The 21,596-nt window shown below is 42.4% G+C and overlaps 2 protein-coding genes across 4 annotated transcripts in view; one reads left to right on the top strand and one right to left on the bottom strand.

Moving 5' to 3' along the window:
- The window catches only part of LOC132864475 (NLR family CARD domain-containing protein 3-like), a 1,256,659-nt gene that overhangs the window by 1,095,302 nt on the left and 139,761 nt on the right, over nucleotides 1-21,596 (top strand). The window lies entirely within an intron of this gene.
- fam110b (family with sequence similarity 110 member B) overlaps nucleotides 1-21,596 on the bottom strand; it is a 131,046-nt gene that overhangs the window by 61,901 nt on the left and 47,549 nt on the right. For 2 of the 3 annotated variants that reach the window (XM_060897908.1, XM_060897910.1), the window contains 2 exons: nucleotides 15,178-15,304; nucleotides 14,922-15,059 (listed from right to left, as the gene is read on the bottom strand). The gene's annotated coding sequence lies outside the window, so the exon portion shown is untranslated. The remainder of the gene's footprint in view (nucleotides 1-14,921; nucleotides 15,060-15,177; nucleotides 15,305-21,596) is intronic. The other variant, XM_060897909.1, reaches the window with a different exon arrangement.

Raw genomic sequence — 21,596 nt, 5'->3', positions numbered from 1 at the left:
ACTTGCTTAGAGAGATGGACAGCTTTATTAAACACGAGATCCACTCAGCTGACGCTGGTTTCCATTGGAGAGGTGTATAAACTTATGCTAATAATCTATATCTACATTATTAAATTTGTAAAATATATAACTAATATAAAATAAGTAATATACGTGAGAAATATTATGATTAAAAATGAATAAAATTTTTATCTAAATACCAGAAAAGTGTTTCCAATAGTTAATTCTAAAGTTCTTCATCGTCTCAGAGTCTTTACATGTAGACTGCCTTTCAGATTTTTCAGGTTTAGGTCATGAAAAGAATTTTCCCCGACACCCAACTATTTCTGTTTAGTGACCGAAAGCTACTGAATTTGAAATCACAGACTTCCAAATTTATTAGTTTTTTTTTTTTAAATAGAACAATTAATGAATTTATCTCCACGTGGCCCTAAATTCTCCGCTATTTTTTCCTGCTTCACCATGACTCAATTCAAGATACTACATAATGCATCACATGGTGGGCTTTCCCCGTTCACGCAGGGCATTGTGGGATACAAATTTGAAACAGAAGAGAAAAATGGAGGACGTGAGTGAGCGAATGAAACGTGAAAGAGCGACTACAGTAACGGAAAGAAAGCGAGAAGATTATACGGATTATAATCACCATCTACCTCTATATTTCCATCAGGCTTTGAACCACGGATTATATTAGCAATTTTGCACAAGACATTGCACAGTATATCTATGTTTGCACATTGTTTGTTTGCCTCTTTTTTTTTTAAAAGACATTGCACAGTATATCTACCTCTATATTTGCACACTGTTTTGTTTGCCTCTTTTTTAAAATGTTATCTTCTTTTTTCACTCTACCTTTATATTTTGCATTCCATATGCACTTTATATTTCATATTATATATATATATATATATATATATATATATATATATATATATATATTTCTTTTTATATTGGTAAGGTAGTTTGGTCGGGCAGTTGCAAAATAAGAATTTCATTACCCAATAATAAACTGCTGTGTCTGTTATTGTGTATATGACAAATAAAAATCTTGAATCTTGAAAAGACGTTATGTTCTATACGAAGGAAAGGAAATGCAGGACCAAACTAATAAATATGGGCGCTCAGCAAGCACCTTGTTGTGATCTACCTCGAATTATTAAATCCACACCAAAAATCATTTTAGAAAAGGTTCATACACATAGTCTTCAAGGGTTCTCTTTATATGTTAAACGCTATATCATTCAGAACTATAGTGTGAGCTGTAATGTTGTGAATTGTTATACATGTTCTAGATAGATGTGCTTCATATATATAAAATAATATTGTTTATACACCACTGACTGCATGCCTATTATGTTTAAGTATGTTATATATGCAAGATTGTTTAAAAAAGTGACATTGCTATGTGTAAATTTATCAAGATAAGTCAAATGTGAATTTTATTACAAACCTAAACATCATATTATGAAAATCTAAAAAAAAAAAAAAAAAGTCAACTACAAATATTTTATGTTCCTGCAGGGAGCCTATGGTGGCCTGCATGATAGCGGTTTTATTTGTATTACCTTAATGTAGGTCCCCTGGATCTTTCATATTTCCTATTTCAAGTATTTTTTTTATGCATGTTTGTTGAAGATCCAAATAAATGAATTCTGAGTTCTGATCAGCTGTTCGTTTAGCGACAGAATGATGGAACTGTCAGTGCACGCTCAAAGGGAAACCTGTAGATGGCAGTAATGCAACACTGTGGATGCCAGCTGCTGTAAAACCCAAAAGAAGAAGAAGGTAAACCTGCGCATGCGCACACGGACTTCCTCTGTCTGCTTGACTGCGCCAAGCGAGCGATTTCATGCACATTATTTGCTTTAATCCCCTCAAATTAAATAACTTCCCAGCCACAGAATGGCCTGATATTTTGTGAGATATTACAGAAAAACAATTTTTTTCGTGGTCCGGTTTCCATCAAATCCTGTGCTCTGATTGGCTGGCGTGTGGGTCCGTATCCTACGATACGGACCCCAGTTACGGACCCTGGTTACGGACCTCTGGCGACTCACTCGTTCACAACAACAAAACATAGTAACATTTTTTGTCAATATTTATCTTTATAAGATTTATTTATAAGATTATCAAAAATCTTATAAATTTTTGCCAGCATTTCTCAGGAGAATAGCATTAATTTTACAGCATGGATAGCGATAACGACAGTGTTCACAGCAAAAGCGAGTTTTACTACCCTGAGGAAGAAGAAATAAAAGAAAACATTTCAGGAGAAAGCTAAAAACCTCTAACTTGCTAACGCCGAGCAAAAACATGGCTGAATCCTGAATGACTCCTATTTGTATAAATAGGGGACTACATAGGCGGCAAAATGTAGTTTTTTTCCTGCCATGGAAGTGCACTTGTATACCGAGGAGGAAGCCATTTGCATTACAGCCGTGAATGAGGATTCAAAATGGCGGCTCAGCTCGGTTTTCCCTTTCAGGCGCTCTCATTTTCTGTTAGAATTTGATAAAGAAAAAAAAAAAAAAATTATATTATATATATATATATTTTATTTACCAGCTTAAGGTCAGTCCGTATGGTGAAATACTGTGACCTCGGCCCAGAGGGCCTCGCTCAGTACTTTCAAGACCTCGGTCACGGTATTTCACAATACGGACCTCCCAGCTGGTAAATAACACATATATCATAATGACCATATTTCAGAGGGAACTAAATCTCACTGATTTATGAAATCGAAAGGTCATCTCGCTTTAATTAATTGTTTATAACTCACTTTGGTGCTTTGATTCTTTGAAATACGCTTTTAAGTGAATTTTAAGTTCGTGAATCACTTAACTGAATCATTCAAGTTAGGATATTTGATTTGTTTGATTCACCAGAAATACAGTGCAACGTATTCAACATTTTGGAAATGTAGACTCTGATCTTTTCTTCCAGACACTGATGAAGGCTAAACATTAGAACCCCCCCCCCCATTTCCAAACATTCCTTTTGAATAACTCTCGAGTGACTCATTATTTGATTCTTCCTCAGTTAAACGGTCATACGTTTTTGGTTGTGGCAATTTTGGAATCGACAAACATAGGTTCAATTAAACGGATTATAAAATGCCTCTAATTGCCTATAGATGATTGCGCCACTAGTAGTTGTTGTTAGCCATGTGACGTGTCATTTAATCTGATTTTGGTCCTTTTATATTTCAGGATTTTATGAAATCGAAAAGCTGTCTAGCTTTAAATTTCCATCTTTCAACAACAGGAACCCGATTTAGCTTTCTGAAAAGGACTTCAGATCGTTCATCCCTGATTTTCTTCTTGATTATCAAACGTGCACCTCTTTTCTGCAAACAATTGAGCCTTTCCAACTCCGTCACATCTGCGTTCGACCAGCCCACATCACAGCACTCGAGGAGAGGTAAAACCAAGGTGTTAAAGATCAGAGCAGAGGCTGTGGAGAGAGTCTCCAGCTTCAAGTCTCTGGGCGTGACCATCACGGAGGACCTCTCCTGGACTGATAACACCTCAGTGGTAGTAGGCAAAGCACAATGACGACTCGACTTTCTGAGGAGATTAAGGAAAGTCAACCTCCCCCAGAAGCTGCTGGTCAATTTCTATAAGTGCACCATAGAAGGCATATTAATGAACTGTCTGACCGCCTGGTACAGCAGCTGCACCAAAGCGGCCAGAAAAGCTCTACAGCGTGTTGTGAAAACAGCACAGGACATCGTTGGCACCGAGTTGCCATCTCTGGATCTGCTACACAACACTCACTGCGTCAGGAGGGCCAAAAATATTATAAAAGGACGTCACTCACCCCGCACATCACTTGTTTAAGCTCCTCCCATCAGGCAGGCGCTTCAGATCTACACGCACCAACAGACTTAAAAACACTTTCCTTCCAACTGCAATAACTCTGATATCTCCACAGTCTGAGATACGACATGTGCAATACGTTTTTTTTTCCTATTCAATCCACAACCTGTACATATTGCTTGATTTCCACATTGTTTCCATTAAGTGTATTTATGTTTATTTTACAACCCCGATTCCAAAAAAGTTGGGACAAAGTACAAACTGTAAATAAAAACGGAATGCAATGATGTGGAAGTTTCAAAATTCCATATTTTATTCAGAATAGAACATAGATGACATATCAAATGTTTAAACTGAGAAAATGTATCATTTAAGGAGAAAAATGAGATGATTTTAAATTTCATGACAACACCACATCTCAAAAAAAGTTGGGACAAGGCCATGTTTCCCACTGTGAGACGTCCCCTTTTCTCTTTACAACAGTCTGTAAACATCTGGGGACTGAGGAGACAAGTTGCTCAAGTTTAGGGATAGGAATGTTAACCCATTCTTGTCTAATGTAGGATTCTAGTTGCTCAACTGTCTTAGGTCTTTTTTGTCGTATCTTCCGTTTTATGATGCGCCAAATGTTTTCTATGGGTGAAAGATCTGGACTGCAGGCTGGCCAGTTCAGTACCCGGACCCTTCTTCTACGCAGCCATGATGCTGTAATTGATGCAGTATGTGGTTTGGCATTGTCATGTTGGAAAATGCAAGGTCTTCCCTGAAAGAGACGTCATCTGGATGGGAGCATATGTTGCTCTAGAACCTGGATATACCTTTCAGCATTGATGGTGTCTTTCCAGATGTGTAAGCTGCCCATGCCACACGCACTAATGCAGCCCCATACCATCAGAGATGCAGGCTTCTGAACTGAGCGCTGATAACAACTCAGGTCGTCCTTCTCCTCTTTAGTCCGAATGACACGGCGTCCCTGATTTCCATAAAGAACTTCACATTTTGATTCGTCTGACCACAGAACAGTTTTCCACTTTGCCACAGTCCATTTTAAATGAGCCTTGGCCCAGAGAAGACGTCTGCGCTTCTGGATTGTGTTTAGATACGGCTTCTTTGAACTATAGAGTTTTAGCTGACAACGGCGGATGGCACGGTGAATTGTGTTCACAGATAATGTTCTCTGGAAATATTCCTGAGCCCATTTTGTGATTTCCAATACAGAAGCATGCCTGTATGTGATGCAGTGCCGTCTAAGGGCCCGAAGATCACGGGCACCCAGTATGGTTTTCCGGCCTTGACCCTTACGCACAGAGATTCTTCCAGATTCTCTGAATCTTTTGATGATATTATGCACTGTAGATGATGATATGTTCAAACTCTTTGCAATTTTACACTGTCGAACTCCTTTCTGATATTGCTCCACTATTTGTCGGCGCAGAATTAGGGGGATTGGTGATCCTCTTCCCATCTTTACTTCTGAGAGCCGCTGCCACTCCAAGATGCTCTTTTTATACCCAGTCATGTTAATGACCTATTGCCAATTGACCTAATGAGTTGCAATTTGGTCCTCCAGCTGTTCCTTTTTTGTACCTTTAACTTTTCCAGCCTCTTATTGCCCCTGTCCCAACTTTTTTGAGATGTGTTGCTGTCATGAAATTTCAAATGAGCCAATATTTGGCATGAAATTTCAAAACGTCTCACTTTCGACATTTGATATGTTGTCTATGTTCTATTGTGAATACAATATCAGTTTTTGAGATTTGTAAATTATTGCATTCCGTTTTTATTTACAATTTGTACTTTGTCCCAACTTTTTTGGAATCGGGGATGTATATTTATTTACTTACTTATCACCTTTCTTAGCTCTCAGGTCCCTTTTTTTTGTCTTAATATTTTGCACCTTAACTTTTTGCACCTTTGGGACGAGCACAAAAGAAGTTTCATTGTGCCTTATTGACAATAAAGTACTTGAACTTAAAGATCATCTCGCTGGTCTTGGTATCAATGTATTTTCTTAAACGTCCCAATATCCCTAATCTCTGGCTGATTTCAGAGCCCAGGTAGTCAATGTGATCATTCCAGCTCAGAGAGGGGTCCAGAGTAACTCAGAGGTGTTTTATACTTGGTCTGCTCTCCAAATTTAATTGCTTTAAAGACAATGTTACTGGATGAGGTGTTTGATAAACGCTTCACTGAACTGAACACCATGGTCGTCTTCTTCTTCGTGCTCACTATCAGTTCATGGCTATCAAACCAAGATGAAAGGTTGTTTAAATCCTCTTGCAATTTCAGGTTAACTTCATTCAAGTGCTTGCCAGTTTCATGTTCATGGGTAGATCATTGACGAGTTACAGCTTAACTTTAAAAATGTTACAGCCCTGACACTGGAGACTCCTTCCTGTCTCCTTACAGACTTTACAACTCCCCAACATCAAAGATTATATACACAAGTACAAGTCGCTATGAAGGAGCTGTTACTATAGAAACAATGAAGGATTAATACAGAATGAGCACGTTAACCAACAAGCCAATCACTATCCAGAAAACGTGGGATGAAAGGGTTCACGACAGAATTACTATAAAACTGTACGTTTAAAGATGACTGCTGTACGATCTGTCGTTCCCCCTCTCCTCCGACCAACTCGTCAGCTTCAGAGAGACAGAATGCGTGTTTAACGTGACGTTCAGCAGGAGCGCATCCTCACACTCTAATACAGGCACGAGACCGTAACTTTGGGATTAGTGTGTTTAGGAGTGTAATCTGAAAGCTGAAGGATATGTTCTGCTTATTCACAAACACTCTCTAGAACTAAAGTGTACGTTTACAAGACTCACGAAAACCTCGAGCTGGACCTGGGACACGGTCACACGAGAGGATCCTGGAACATCCACAATCTCTGTTGGAACGCCACGTTCATGTCTGATACTGACCACACAGGCAGCAACATAATCTCACACACACACACACACACACACACACACACACACACACACACACACGAGACTGTAGTTTTATTGTCGGGAAAGTTGTGAGTGCTGCATATCGCAATGTGTCTTAGTCCTGATTATCAACTTGGGATTAAGATTAATGTGTTTCATAATAATAACAACAACAATAATGTTATTTCTTACACACCATGCATGAAAAAGGGAACTCTGGGATGGGCAGGTGGCCCAAAAGCATGCGCACACACACACACACACACGGGTACATTAGTGAGGGCTGCCGGGGATGGGGGGTTGTGCAGCTGCGTCCTCCATTGATGTGAGGAATAAAGCAGATGGGCCTAAAACAACCCGAGTGTACACACACACACACACACACACACACACATACTTTATGGACTATAAGCACATGGTGTGGTATCTCAATCCTCAGTAACGTTATACAGTTCATAAAGACCCCAGAGCTGAACAGTGAGGGTTTAAACAGGCAGCGTTCTTATTTTTATTCTTCTTACTTACAATTCTCGAAAGGGAGGGGGGAAGGAAAAAAAAAAGGTGATGAAAGAAAGTGTCAGGCTTGTGGTACTTGAGTCTGACTCTGCCCTAACTTTTGCCCCTTTTCCACCAAAGCAGTTCCAGGGCTGGTTCGGGGCTTAGTTTGGAACCGGGTTTTCTGTTTCCACTGACAAAGAACTGGCTCTGGGGCCAGAAAAACTGGTTCCAGTCTAGCACCAACTCTCTGCTGGGCCAGAGGAAAGAACCGCTTACGTCAGCGGGGGGCGGAGTTGTTAAGACCAACAACAATAACAAGACTGCGAAAGATCGCCATTTTTAAGCGACGAGAAGCCACAGCTGTACAAACGCGAAGTCATCCATTATTATTATTATTATTATTATTATTGTTGTTGTTGCTGCTGCTTCTTCCGTGTTGTTTTTGCTTCGATATTCGCGCCAAGGTTTATGCAAACGTAGCAACGTAACTGACGTATACAACGACATAATGACGTAGCTTCCCTTAGCACCGCGAGCGATGGAAAAGCAAACTGGTTCTCCGCTGGCTCGCAAGTTGAACGAGTTGTGAACCAGCACCAGCACTGGAACTGATTTGGTGGAAAAGGGGCATTTAAGGACTCGTGACTTGACTTGGACTCGTGTATTAACTGCATCCAGACTCGTAAATTGGAGACAAGGACTCGGATTTATTCTTTATTTTGGTTACATGCCATAACAATTTGGCAGAAGATATTTACATCTACATTAATTTTATACCAATTTTGTGCACATTCACCTGTTCATACATCATGTTCAGTAACAAACTAACGTTAACGGCGCTAAAATGCCTGGAGAGACGCGCCTAGGATTGTCCACTTTGTTTATACAGACTTCTCGTGCGGTGGGAAAAAAAAAAATGCACTTCTGTGTGTTCCATATGTAGAAGAACTATCAAGGAGACGACGGGGACGACCTCGAACTTCAATCGCCATTTGGTAAGACTCCACCCAGAGAAGGAAGTGACACGCTAGGTTCATTGCTCTGTTGATAGTGGGTGGGACTTGCTGAGCGATGAACTAACTTTCTGTCTGTAGCCCGCTAACTAAAATGGGGCAGTGGAGCAGGAACGCTGGTCTCCTCGTACTGTACATGGCTTATAGTCAACTCTGTGCTACGCGTCTCGTCGGCTATCAGCTCCTGTACGACGCAATTTCATGGAATAGCTGTTAAACATCGGACACAAAAAGTTCTACTTGGAACCCGTTCTGACAGGAAAACTTTTCTCCAGCAGGACGACTGAAGAACCCAGAAGCGTTCGAGTTCTACATTTTTAGGAGTGTTGAGTCTATTTTTTTTTTTTGTCAATCAAAATCACTCAGGAAAGACGGACAGGATCTGAATCCTTTCCTAAAAGGTCAATTTTTATTTTATTAAATGTTTTTACAAAGGAAAAACTTGCAAGAAATTACATTTTAACAGTCAAATTAACTACAACAATCAAACAAATGTCTAAATTTTCATGTTTTTAAATTCAAGTTCATAAAGTCAATTGAAAATTCTGCTCCGGTTCAGAACTGGACTCAACCCACACACACACATATCCACGACAGCAATTCCACTTCTGTGGTCTATAAAACAGCCCTCATGTGCCATAAATGATGAGAGAAAACACACACACACACACACACACACACACACCCTGGATGAGATTCAGCCTCATTTGTAAGTCACATTAGATAAAAGCATCCGCCAAATGAAGAAATGCAAATCAATAGAATCTTCATTTAATATGACGCCTCACAAACCTGCATGCGTGTGTGTGTGTGTGTGTGTGTGTGTGTGTGTGTGTGTGTTCAAAAACGAACAGTCAGCCTTTTTTTTTTTTTAAACTGAGGGAATCTGTCTGTCTGCGTTTTCATCCATTACCCCTGAACACTGCTCGTTTCCGCATGGCGCTTCTGCTTAAGTCATCATGGCATTCCTCCTGTAATCGTGCTCCACAAAAGAAAAGAAAAACACACACACACACAAAAAAAAAAAAAAAAAAAGTCCTACAGCAGCCGTGTGCCAAAAGTCAGTTCTACGAATTCATGTTCTTGAAATTGTACGTGTGTTTTTATGAACATGTGCCTTATGTTCTGTATTTAATGTTTAATGAGTTTACGCGTCGTCATATGCGCTTTCAGAAACATTTTTAAGGTCGCGTACAGACGTAGAACTAAGAGTTAACAGCATGGCATGATGAAGTGGAGTTACTGTTCCCATCCTGACATTTATTATTCTCTTCAAACAAACAGCACTTTCCCTGGTGTTTTATTCCACTCGTACCACAGCAATGTCCCAATGATTACCATTTTACTGCTTTAATGAATAGAATATTGTACTTTTTTTTTCCTCGGTACGAGTCTCTGCAAATGAGCCATTACTACAGAAACCAGAACGTACAGCACTAATATAAACCTGCACTACAGTCAGAGCTGCTATTCTAGAAAATTAATGAACACCTTCTGACCGACCGCAACCCAGAACTCAGCAACAATGGAGTCGATTTCTAGTGAAATCACAGAACACCTGTAAACAAACCAGGACAGCATCTAAAAACCTCATTTCAAATCAGTTTTGTCGTTAAAACCTTAAATCAACATGTTCATTCAGAAACCGGTTCTGGTGAGCCGTTTTAACAAATCACCTTACAAATACAAAGCTTTAAGTGCTAATTGAAAACATGGAAATTAAAACAGCAGTCTGTAATATTTAGAGTGCTCTGCTGGTTAGGAGTTGAATTACAATAAAATAAAGCAAGTCAAAATAATAAAAATCAGAGTTGCTTGCCATCCCTTAATCCAACCTCCAGCCTTCTGCTGAAACATACAACTGCCTCAACTTGCTCTTCAAGGAGCTGAAACTGGGGCGGAGTTTATTTCAGGGCCAGAAAAAAAAAAAAGTAAAAAGAAGCCTGAAATTGTGGGGGGGAGGGGGGCAGATGTTTTTCTGATGCATTTTGCTCAAATTGTATAATTGTTACTTGTCTAGAAAACACTTTAAATTTTACAAACTGCCCCTTTAATGGTTCCCAGACATGAACAAAAAGCAGGAAAGAATCTTGAGTATGGGAAACACCCATAATTGATGCCTTTTACACTATAACCTGCATAAGGGGTGTTCTAGTCACTCAGACCTATTAACATGAGGCAGGACACATACAGTGTCTTGCAAAAGTATTCATCCCCCTTGGTGTTTGTCCTGTTTTGTGGTATTATAAGCTGGAATTAAAATGGATTTTTGGAGGGTTAGAACCATTTGATTTACACAATATGCCTACCACTTTAAAAGGTGAAAATTGTGTGTGTGTGTGTGGGGGGGGGGATGATGACACAAATGATAATTAAAATGAAAAAACAGAAATCTGGAGTGTGCATAGGTATTCACTCCCCCACCCAAAGTCAATACTTTGTAGAGCCACCTTTTGCTGCAATTACAGCTGCAAGTCTCTTGGGGTATGTCTCTATTAGCTTAGCACATCTAGCCACTGGGATTTTTGCCCATTCCTCAAGGCAAAACTGCTCCAACTCCTTCAAGTTAGATGGGTTGCGTTCTTCAAGTTATGCCACAGATTCTCAATTGGATTGCGGTCTGGGCTTTGACTCGGCCATTCCAAGACATTTAAACGTTTCCCTTTAAACCACTCCAGTGTAGCTTTAGCAGTATGTTTAAGGTCATTGTCCTGCTGGAACGTGAACCTTCGTCCCAGTCTCAAACCTCTGGTCGACTCAAACAGGTTTTCCTCCAGAATTGCCCTGTATTTAGTGCCATCCATCTTTCCTTCAGTCCTGACCAGCTTTCCTGTCCCTGCAGATGAAAAACATCCCCAAAGCATGATGCTGCCACCACCATGCTTCACTGTAGGAATGGTGTTCTCAGGGTGATGGGTTTGCGCCACACATGGCATTTCTCATGATGGCCAAAAAGATCAATTTTAGTCTCATTTGACCAGAGAATCTTCTTCCATGTGTTTGGGGAGTCTGTCACATGCTGTTGGGCAAACTCCAAACATGTTTTCTTAAACAGTGGCTTTTTTTTTCCTGGCCACTCTTTCATAAAGCCCCGCCCACTCTGTGGAGTGTACGGCTTAAAGTGGTCCTATGGACAGATACTCCCATCTCCGCTGTGGATCTTTGCAGCTCCTTCAGTGTTATCTTTGGCGTCTTTGTTGCATCTCTGATTAATGCCCTCCTTGCCCGGTCTGTGAGTTTTGGTGGGCGGGGCCTTCTCTGGTCAGGTTTGTAGTGGTGTCATATTCTTTCCATTTTGCTATAATGGATTTAATGGAGCTCCGTGGGATAGTCAAAGGGTTTTTTTAAATATTTTTTATAACCCAACCCTGATCTATACTTCTCCACAACTTTGTCTGTGACCTGTTTGGAGGCTCTTTGGTTTTCATGTTGCTTGCTTAGTCATGTTGCAGAGTCAGGGTCCTTCCACAACAGGTTGATTTATACAGACATCATGTGACTGATCATGTGACACTTTGATTGCACACAGGTGGATCTTAATCAACTAATTATGTGACTTATGAAGTGAATTGGTTGGAGCAGCTCTTATTTAGGGGTTTCATACGAAGGGGGTGAATACTTATGCACACTCCAGCTTTATGTTTTTTCATCTTAATTATCGTTTGTGTCACAATAAAACAACAATGTGCACCTTTAAAGCTGTCGGCATGTTGTGTAAATCAAATGGTGCTAACCCTCCAAAAATCCATTTTAATTCCAGCTTGTAATGCGACAAAACAGGACAAACACCAAGGGGGGTGAATACTTTTGCAAGACATAAACTGCATATAAAACTAAGAGTTACTGAGATCCAGTCAAACTTAGTCACTTTTCAATTACACACCAATTTAGTTGTTTCTTATTCATGACTTGAGAGAAAGTAAAAATCAAAACAAATCCATAAACTCAAACAAATAAAGACGCCTCTCGGTTAGATTACAGCGAAAGTCATGGCTGAGCTGCTTTACTGTCAGAAAGTCTGAACACATGCCATGATCAGGAGATGAGCTTCAACCGTTTAGTCGTCATTTTCAGCACTCTTTCAGCTTTGCCTTTTATGGAATTCTGTAGGCGTGGCTAAATGGAAATCAGCCATGTTGTGAATGCAGCGGGTAATTTACTGTTTGGTATTTCTTATTCATTATTTTGTAAACATGGCCAGAATTTTGTGTTTAGTTTGGGGGAAAAAAAACAAACTGAAATAGCTACTAAATTACAACTTTATTAAAAGACTCAAACCAGGACCAATGTGTAAACTGAATTTAGCCAAACTGCACCTTCCGAAAGGCTACTAACCTGCTATAATTATTTATTCTATCCACATTCACGGGATATGAGCAACTGTACGTTCTGAATGGCTACTCTACTGCTGGGCTATCAGCTCATATACCATGAGTAGAGAAAAGTAAAATGGTGGAGCACATCAAGTCAGATATCTCACTTCATTATCAAGTATTTAAAAGAAACAGAAATAGCTATATAAAAGAATATAGGTTTTCTCCCCCCACAATGTCTCCTGTTCCACACTTCAGCCCAGTCGGTGGTGGTAACACACCTTTAAGTCGGTTTGCAAACCGCAAAAAAAAAATAAATAAATAAAATAAAATAAAAAATCGGAGCATCAGTGATGCAGTAGCTCACACAGCCGGCCCATGAGAAACCTGACTCGTTCAGAATCAGCCAAGTTGTTCATGAGAACAATCAGAATAAAAATCCATTGAAAACTCCAGAAGGGGTAGCGATTATTGTGAATTGTGGACGGACGGATGGATGACGGACGCCGCGTGATGGCAATCGCCCATTGCCCTACAGCTAGCGCGCTAAAAATGGCGGCGCGTGTTGCTGAACCAACGGAGGATGAAATAAAAACTTGACTCAAACACAAAACCCCAAAAATACAAAAAAGAAAAAAAATGGAATTTATTTAAAAAAATTAAAAGTAAATTTAAAAAAAAGCATTTGATAGCAAGAACGCTTTTTATTTTTTCAAGAATTATTATCACATTTTTCACAAATTGCTCCTGTAATGTCGCTGGTTTGTTTACATTCTAAGTGGAAATTATTTTGTCAGATATTTTGTATAAAAGTTTTTATTTATTGAATTTGCAAAAAATAAAAATGCTCCGTTTCTCAAAATCCAGTGAAATGTGGATAGAATAAAACAGTTATTCCACTCAATCTCATCGTACACGGATTACAGCCGACTCGGTGCTACGCGCCTTGTTGCCCATCAGCTCACGTACAATTTGATTTTGGGAAATAACTTAATTAGCTTTTATAGCACTTTTTCAGATTCATGTCTTTTTTTTTTGGTTTTGTTTTTGAATTCCATCCTGTAACCGGTCACACCTTTCTCTCCCCTTCTCTAATTTTACATTTTTAGTTTAGCTTTTAATTACATATTAATATGCACTAATTTTTCCTTAAGTTTTTCTTGTATTAAAGTCTAGATCCTTTGCCATTGTTTACTTTTACAGTTTTGTATAATTGTCATTTTGTGAAGCACTTTGAACTGCTTTTCATATGAAAAGGTGCTACATAAATAAAAAATGAGCCATCATCATCATCATCATCTCGCACCACTAAATTGTTTAAAGAAGCAGAGATTGATGAACTTCTCATCCTGACACTAGTTGCTCCAAATGACAGAAATACGAGTCATGTTTCTCACACGTTCCCGTCCCCCAAGCCCTCATCTTCACCCCCTTCCCTGGGCAGCAGAAGAATGAGGCCACACAGGACGTGTTCTGATTACGGCCATGATTTCAGACCTTGTGTGGTTTTACCCCGCATCCGTGTAGCCATTTTAATCCGAACACCCTGATATAACTCTAAGCCTGGAAGCGTGGAGTTCCGTGTCAGGCCCCAAGCTCCTGTCGAGGTTTAAGAAGTGCAGGAAGGTGTTTACCTACGAGGCTATGTGCTTGGGAACAGCTTGGTTCCTTCAGCTCTTAGTTTCACGGTGTGACAGTGTGTGTGTGCGTGCATTTCTTTCACCTCGTGTGCACTCTTCATCGAGTGTATGACCCACTTTTCTTTCAACAAGCTGAAATATGAGTACGATGCCATAAACAGAACACATTTTGAAAAAAGGCTCTGAGGTGTGAAACCTGGAAAGGAACCTTGATGGAACTGTATTATAATATTATTGATACTGTGTTGATATATGAAGGACCTGGTGATGCAGAACGTTCAACGTGAAACATCACTGCATGCCTACAGGTGCTCAAATAAATCCCATCATCCAGCATGTAGAGTTTTTTTTTTTTTTTTTGAAATGCACCATGACAGCAGCAGCAGCAGTTATTGATCCACCTTTTGAAGAGCAACAGCTTCCAGTCCAGCACTGAGGAAGCCCAGGAACCCATGCATAACCTGGAGCAACACCTGCTATAAACCATGCATATGTTAGTACACCCTCAGGTCAGTGTGTGAGGAACTCCACCTCTTCCAGATCCAGATCCATGGAATTAGGGATGAGAGCAGATGAACAATAGAAGAGGATGGATGCAGTGAAGTGAAGCAGACACACACCAAATGCATTTTTATTCCTAAAAATAAACATCTCACTGCCTGGATCAACTCATCACCAAACAAAACCCTTAAATAAACTCACCTTAAATCCGGGAGAGCCCGCGGATGAGCCGGAGGATGCTTACTGACCCTTTAAACCGACTGGAGAGCCTCAGCTTTGGGCAGCAACACACTGGCTTATTGAAGCCTTGCTGCATTGGGCCTCTTCATTCTGAGCGAACTGAGGGGGGGACCGGAAACACAACACGCTTCATTACAGACACATCACACGCTTATTCATACACATCAGATCCACAATTACACCCTGCCACCCCACTAACCACTACACACACACTCACCTGCTGAGGCTGCAGCCGCTGGGTTTAATGCTTCCCCCTGAAACGCGTTCCCCCCTCCAGCTCACAATCCCGCCGTCCGCCATCTTCTTAAAGGGCCCGCACGCATTTTCTGTCAGATCTCAGAACGCTGTGGTTAGTGCATCATCTAACTTCACTTTTTAAAAAATTTAATATTATTATTTTAACTTTCTAAATGTACAACTGCATCTTTTATTCAGTTTTATTTTTAATTTTAAAATGTATATCCTTATAAAAGTTGAGTTTATAGGTTTCTGTCAGTTTCACAATAATGGAGTTTAGCAGCAGTTTTTTTTTCTGCATCTGTTGCTTTAATTGTGTAAAATTAACCCTGTAATTACCGGGATAATTAATACATCAATCATGCATCTAACTCAGAGTGTAACAGTTTAATGAGTTTTGAAGATGGAAGAGAGAGTTAAAGATGAGATGTTAATCTGGAGATGGGTGGGTGGATGAGGTAGATATAAATGATGGACGGATAGTGAAAAACTACAGGAGGATAGATGACTAGATGGAGGAATAGTGAGCAGATAGAAGATGGATGGATGGATGGATGGATGGATGGGGGACGGTGACCAGATAAATAATGGAAATATGGATGAATAGATTGTGAGAAGGTAAATGGTGATTAGTAGATAGAAAAGATAGAGTAGGATGGATGGAGTTATAAGCAGGTAGAGGTGGATAGAGGGATGGGACCATGATTAGGTACATGATAGATGGATGGGCAGAAGGATGGTAAACAATTAATGGATGGATGGAAAGATAAATGGATGAAGGACAGCGATTGAGGACCCATGGATGGATGGATGGATGGATGGATGGATGGATGGATGAAGGACATGTGTGCAGATAGAGGATTGGTGGATGGAGGGAGATATAAATGATGGCTGGATAGTGAAAAAGCGCAGGAGGATAGATGACTAGATGGCTGAACAGTGAGCAGATGGATGGATGGATGGATGGATGGATGGGACCATGATTGGATACATGATGGATGGATGGACAGAAGGATAGGAAACACTCAATGGACAGATGGCTGGGAAGATAAATAGATGGCTAGATGACTGGATAGAGGACAGTGAGAAGGTAAAACATGGATGGATGGATGGATGGTGACCAGTTAAACAATAGAAAGATGGATGAATAGATTGTGAGAAGGTAAAAGGTGATTGGTGGATGGAAAAGATAGAGTAGGATAAGCAGGTAGAGATGGATGGATGGATGGATGGATGGATGGATGGATGGATGGAACCATGATCAGGTACACAATAGATGGATGGATAGAAGGATAGTAAGCCATGGATGGATGGATTGATAGATAAATGGGTGGAGGACAGTGATGGAGCAATGGAGGACCCATGGATGATGGGTGAATGGATGGATGGATTGATGAAGGACAGTGTGCAGATAGAACATTGGTGGATGGAGGGATCATATCATCTATAACATGGATGGGTGGCTTGATGGATGGATTCTCAGATGGACAGAGGAATAGTAAGCAGGTAATGGATGGAGAGCATGTGAGAGAGATGTGTGGATGTATGTGCAGGAGGATGGATGGATTGATGGATGAGTGCATAAATAATGGCCAGATGATGAGAATGTATAGAAGAATGAATGAAGGACAGTGAGCAGGTAAAATTGATGGATGGAACAATGGATGAGAGAGAAATAGATGGTTTAGCAGGTAACACATGATCTTAGGAAGGATGATGAGAAGGTAATGAAGGATGGATGGATTAACATTACATTATAAAATCTGATTTTCTTTCACAATTCAAGCTCCATCCTGAAATTATCACCACATTCTGAAGTCTGGATCTCAGAACATTCCAGGATTTTTTTTTCTACCGACAAGGCCCTGCTTCTTTCTTCAGTGTACATTTTTACGATATTTTCCTTATCACTAAGAGAACATTCCCGGGAGGGTCGTAAAATTAGTTCCCAGAGAACATTATGTTGTTGTAAGCATAAAAAGTGGCAGAACATCATGGTGAGCTGAAGAACACTAAATTGAATTTAAAGGGCAACAGCACACTGAGACTCATCACTGATCTCGAGACACTAGAGCACTGCTCACTGATCATGACCTCGAGCTGCTGTGGAAATCTGTGTGAGGACTTTAGCTAACAAGCGCCTTAAAGCTGCAGATATTAGCCAAGCAGGTACGTTAGCATTTCTCCACTGATTATCACGCTAACCCCACTCATCATGATGACCTTGTAGCTGGTTTTCCTCTTGTTTTGTTGCTTAATCCTTCATTTTTAATGATCAGAAGGTTGCGAGTTCAAATCTCATGGCTGAAACTTTGGATAAAATTATTTATAAATAAACAAATGTAATGCATTTTATCCTAATTGAACTGTATGTTTATTTTATGTTTGCATATGGGTTTTTTAAATAATTTTTATTTTTATAATTCTATTAAATTACATTAACATATTTATTCATTTATATTATTACTGTATTACTTTTATGACTTTTTTATCTGCTATTATTTTCTGCTTTTTCAGTTGTACTGTTTTTTATTTGCAGGGTTTTTTTCTTTGTAAAACACTTTGAGCAGCATTTTAATGGACATGTGCATTAAAAATAAACAACATTATTTATGATGATGTAATCTCATCGTCTCTTCCTGTAGCTGGATTTGTAAGAAGATAGAAGGTTTGAAGTTGGAGGAAAAAGTGGACTTATAATATAATCCTTAGAGATTCAGACGTTTTTAATATCAGAAAGAAGAGACACGTTGAACATATATATATATATATATTTTTTACGGGGTCCAAATCTTGCGCTCTGATTGGCTGACGAGCGGGTCCGGACCCCGGTTATGGACCTCTGGCGACTAGCTCATTCACAACAACAACAAATATAATAGCATTTTTTGTCAACATTTATCTTTTTTTATAAGATTTATTTATAAGATTATCAAAAATCTTATACATTTTTGCCAGCATTTCTCAGGAGAATAGCATTAATTTTACAGCATGGATAGCGATAACGACAGTGTTCACAGCAAAAGCGAGTTTTACTACCCTGAGGAAGAAGAAATAAAATAAAACATTTCAGGAGAAAGCTAAAAACCTCTAACTTGCTAACGCCGAGCAAAAACATGGCTGAATCCTGAATGACTCCTATTTGTATAAATAGGGGACTACATAGGCGGCAAAATGTAGTTTTTTTTTCCTGCCATGGAAGTGCACTTGTATACCGAGGAGGAAGCCATTTGCATTACAGCCGTGAATGAGGATTCAAAATGGCGGCTCGGCTCGGTTTTCCCTTTCGGGTGCTCTCGTTTTCTGTTAGAATTTGGTCTTGTCTCGTCTCGTCTCGTCTTCTTCCGCTTATCTGGGACCGGGTCGCGGAGGCAGCAGTCTAAGCATGGAAGCCCAAACTTCCCTTTCCCCAGACACCTCGGCCAGCTCCTCGGGAAGAACACCGAGGCGTTCCCAGGCCAGCCGAGAGACATAGTCCCTCCAGCGTGTCCTGGGTCTTCCCCGGGGCCTCCTCCCGGGGGGACATGCCTGGAACACCTCCCCAGGGAGGCGTCCAGGAGGCATCCGAAAAAGATGCCCGAGCCACCTCAGCTGGTTCCTCTCGATGTGGAGGAGCAGCGGCTCTACTCCGAGCTCCTCCCGAGTGACTGTGCTTCTCACCCTATCTCTAAGGGAGCGCCCAGCCACCCTGCGAAGGAAACTCATTTCAGCCGCTTGTATCCGCGATCTTGTTCTTTCTGTCATTACCCAAAGCTCATGACCATAGGTGAGAGTCGGAACATAGATCGACCGGTAAATTGAGAGCTTCGCCTTTTGGCTCAGCTCCTTCTTCACCACGACGGACCGGTAAAGCGACCGCATCACTGCGGAGGCTGCACCAATCCACCTGTCGATCTCATGCTCCATCCTTCCCTCACTCGTGAACAAGATCCCGAGATACTTAAACTCCTCCACTTGAGGCAGGACTTCTCCACCAACCTGGAGAGGGCAAGCCACCCTTTTCCGGTCGAGAACCATGGCCTCGGACTTGGAGGTGCTGATTCTCATCCCAGCCGCTTCACACTCGACTGCAAACCGCCCCAGTGCATGCTGAAGGTCCTGGTTTGAAGAAGCCAACAGGACAACATCATCCGCAAAAAGCAGAGATGAAATCCTGTGGTTCCCAAACAGGATTCCTTCCCGCCCCTGGCTGCGCCTAGAAATTCTGTCCATAAAAATTATGAACAGAACCGGTGACAAAGGGCAGCCCTGCCGGAGTCCAACATGCACTGGGAACAGGTCTGACTTACTGCCGGCAATGCGAACCAGACTCCTGCTCCGTTCGTACAGGGACCGGACAGCCCTTAGCAAAGAGCCCCGAACCCCATACTCCCGAAGCACCCCCCACAGAATACCACGGGGGACACGGTCGAATGCCTTCTCCAGATCCACAAAGCACATGTGGACTGGTTGGGCAAACTCCCATGAACCCTTGAGCACCCTATGAAGGGTATAGAGCTGGTCCAGTGTTCCGCGACCAGGACGAAAACCGCATTGTTCCTCCTGGATCCGAGGTTCGACTATTGGTCGAATTCTCCTCTCCAGTACCATGGAGTAAACTTTCCCTGGGAGGCTGAGAAGTGTGATTCCCCTATAATTGGAGCACACTCTCCGGTCCCCTTTCTTAAAAAGAGGGACCACCACCCCAGTCTGCCACTCCAGAGGCACTGTCCCCGACCGCCACGCGATGTTGCAGAGGCGTGTCAACCAAGACAGCCCCACAACATCCAGAGACTTGAGATACTCAGGGCGGATCTCATCCACCCCCGGTGCCTTGCCACCGAGGAGCTTGCAAACCACCTCAGTGACTTCGGCTTGGGTAATGGACGAGTCCACCTCTGAGTCATCAGCCTCAGTCTCCTCAGTGGAAGACATGACGGTGGGATTGAGGAGATCCTCAAAGTATTCCTTCCATCGCCCGACAATGTCCCCAGTCGAGGTCAACAGCTCCCCACCCGCACTGTAAACAGTGTTGGCAGAGTACTGCTTCCCCCTCCTGAGGCGCCGGACGGTTTGCCAGAATTTCTTCGAGGCCGACCGATAGTCCTTCTCCATGGCCTCCCCGAACTCCTCCCAGTTCCGAGTTTTTGCCTCCGCAACTGCCCGAGCTGCAGCACGCCTGGCCTGCCGATACCCGTCGGCTGCCTCAGGAGTCCCGGAGGTCAACATGGCCCGATAGGACTCCTTCTTCAGCTTGACGGCATCCCTTACTTCCGGTGTCCACCACCGGGTTCGGGGATTGCCGCCACGACAGGCACCGGAGACCTTGCGGCCACAGCTCCGAACAGCTGCGTCCACAATGGAGGTAGAGAACATGGTCCACTCAGACTCAATGTCCCCCGCCTCCCTTGGAAGCTGGGAAAAGCTCTCCCGGAGGTGGGATTTAAAGACCTCCCCAACAGAGTGCTCGGCCAGACGTTCCCAGCAGACCCTCACCATACGTTTAGGCCTGCCAGGTCTGTCCAACTTCCTCCTCCGCCAGTGGATCCAACTCACCACCAGGTGGTGATCAGTTGACAGCTCAGCCCCTCTCTTCACCCAAGTATCCAAGACATAGGGCTGGAGATCAGATGAAACGACTACAAAGTCGATCATCGACCTCCGACCTAAGGTGTCCTGGTGCCACGTGCACTTATGGACACCCCTATGCTCGAACATGGTGTTCGTTATGGACAAACCGTGACTAGCACAGAAGTCCAATAACAAAACACCACTCGGGTTCAGATCGGGGAGGCCGTTCCTCCCAACCACGCCCCTCCAGGTGACACTGTCGTCGCCCACGTGAGCATTGAAGTCCCCCAGTAGCACAATGGAGTCCCCAGTCTGAGCACCCCTCAGTACCTCTCCCAGGGACTCCAAGAAGGCCGGATACTCTATACTGCTATTTGGCCCGTAGGCACAAACAACAGCAAGAGCCCTCTCCCCAATCCGAAGGCGCAGAGAGGCGACCCTCTCGTTCACTGGGGTAAACTCCAACACATGGCGGCTGAGCTGGGGAGCTATAAGCAAGCCCACACCAGCCCGCCGCCGCTCACCACGGGCGACTCCAGAGAAGTGGAAAGTCCAGCCCCTCTCGAGGAGCTGGGTTCCAGAGCCCAAGCTATGCGTGGAGGTGAGCCCGACTATCTCTAGCCGGTACCTCTCAACCTCCCGCACAAGCTCAGGCTCCTTCCCCCCCAGCGAAGTGACATTCCATGTCCCAACAGCCAGCCGCTGTGTCCGGGGATCAGGTCGTCGAGGCCCCTGCCTTCGACTGCCACCCAATCCACATTGCACCAAACCCCAACTGTTACCTCTGTGGGTGGTGAACCCACAGGAGGTCGGGCCCACGTCACCTCTTCGGGCTGAGCCCGGCCGGGC

Source organism: Neoarius graeffei, chromosome 17 (assembly GCF_027579695.1).
Source record: "Neoarius graeffei isolate fNeoGra1 chromosome 17, fNeoGra1.pri, whole genome shotgun sequence".
Classification (NCBI taxonomy): Eukaryota; Metazoa; Chordata; class Actinopteri; order Siluriformes; family Ariidae; genus Neoarius; species Neoarius graeffei.
This window is presented reverse-complemented; position numbering and strand designations above follow the sequence as displayed.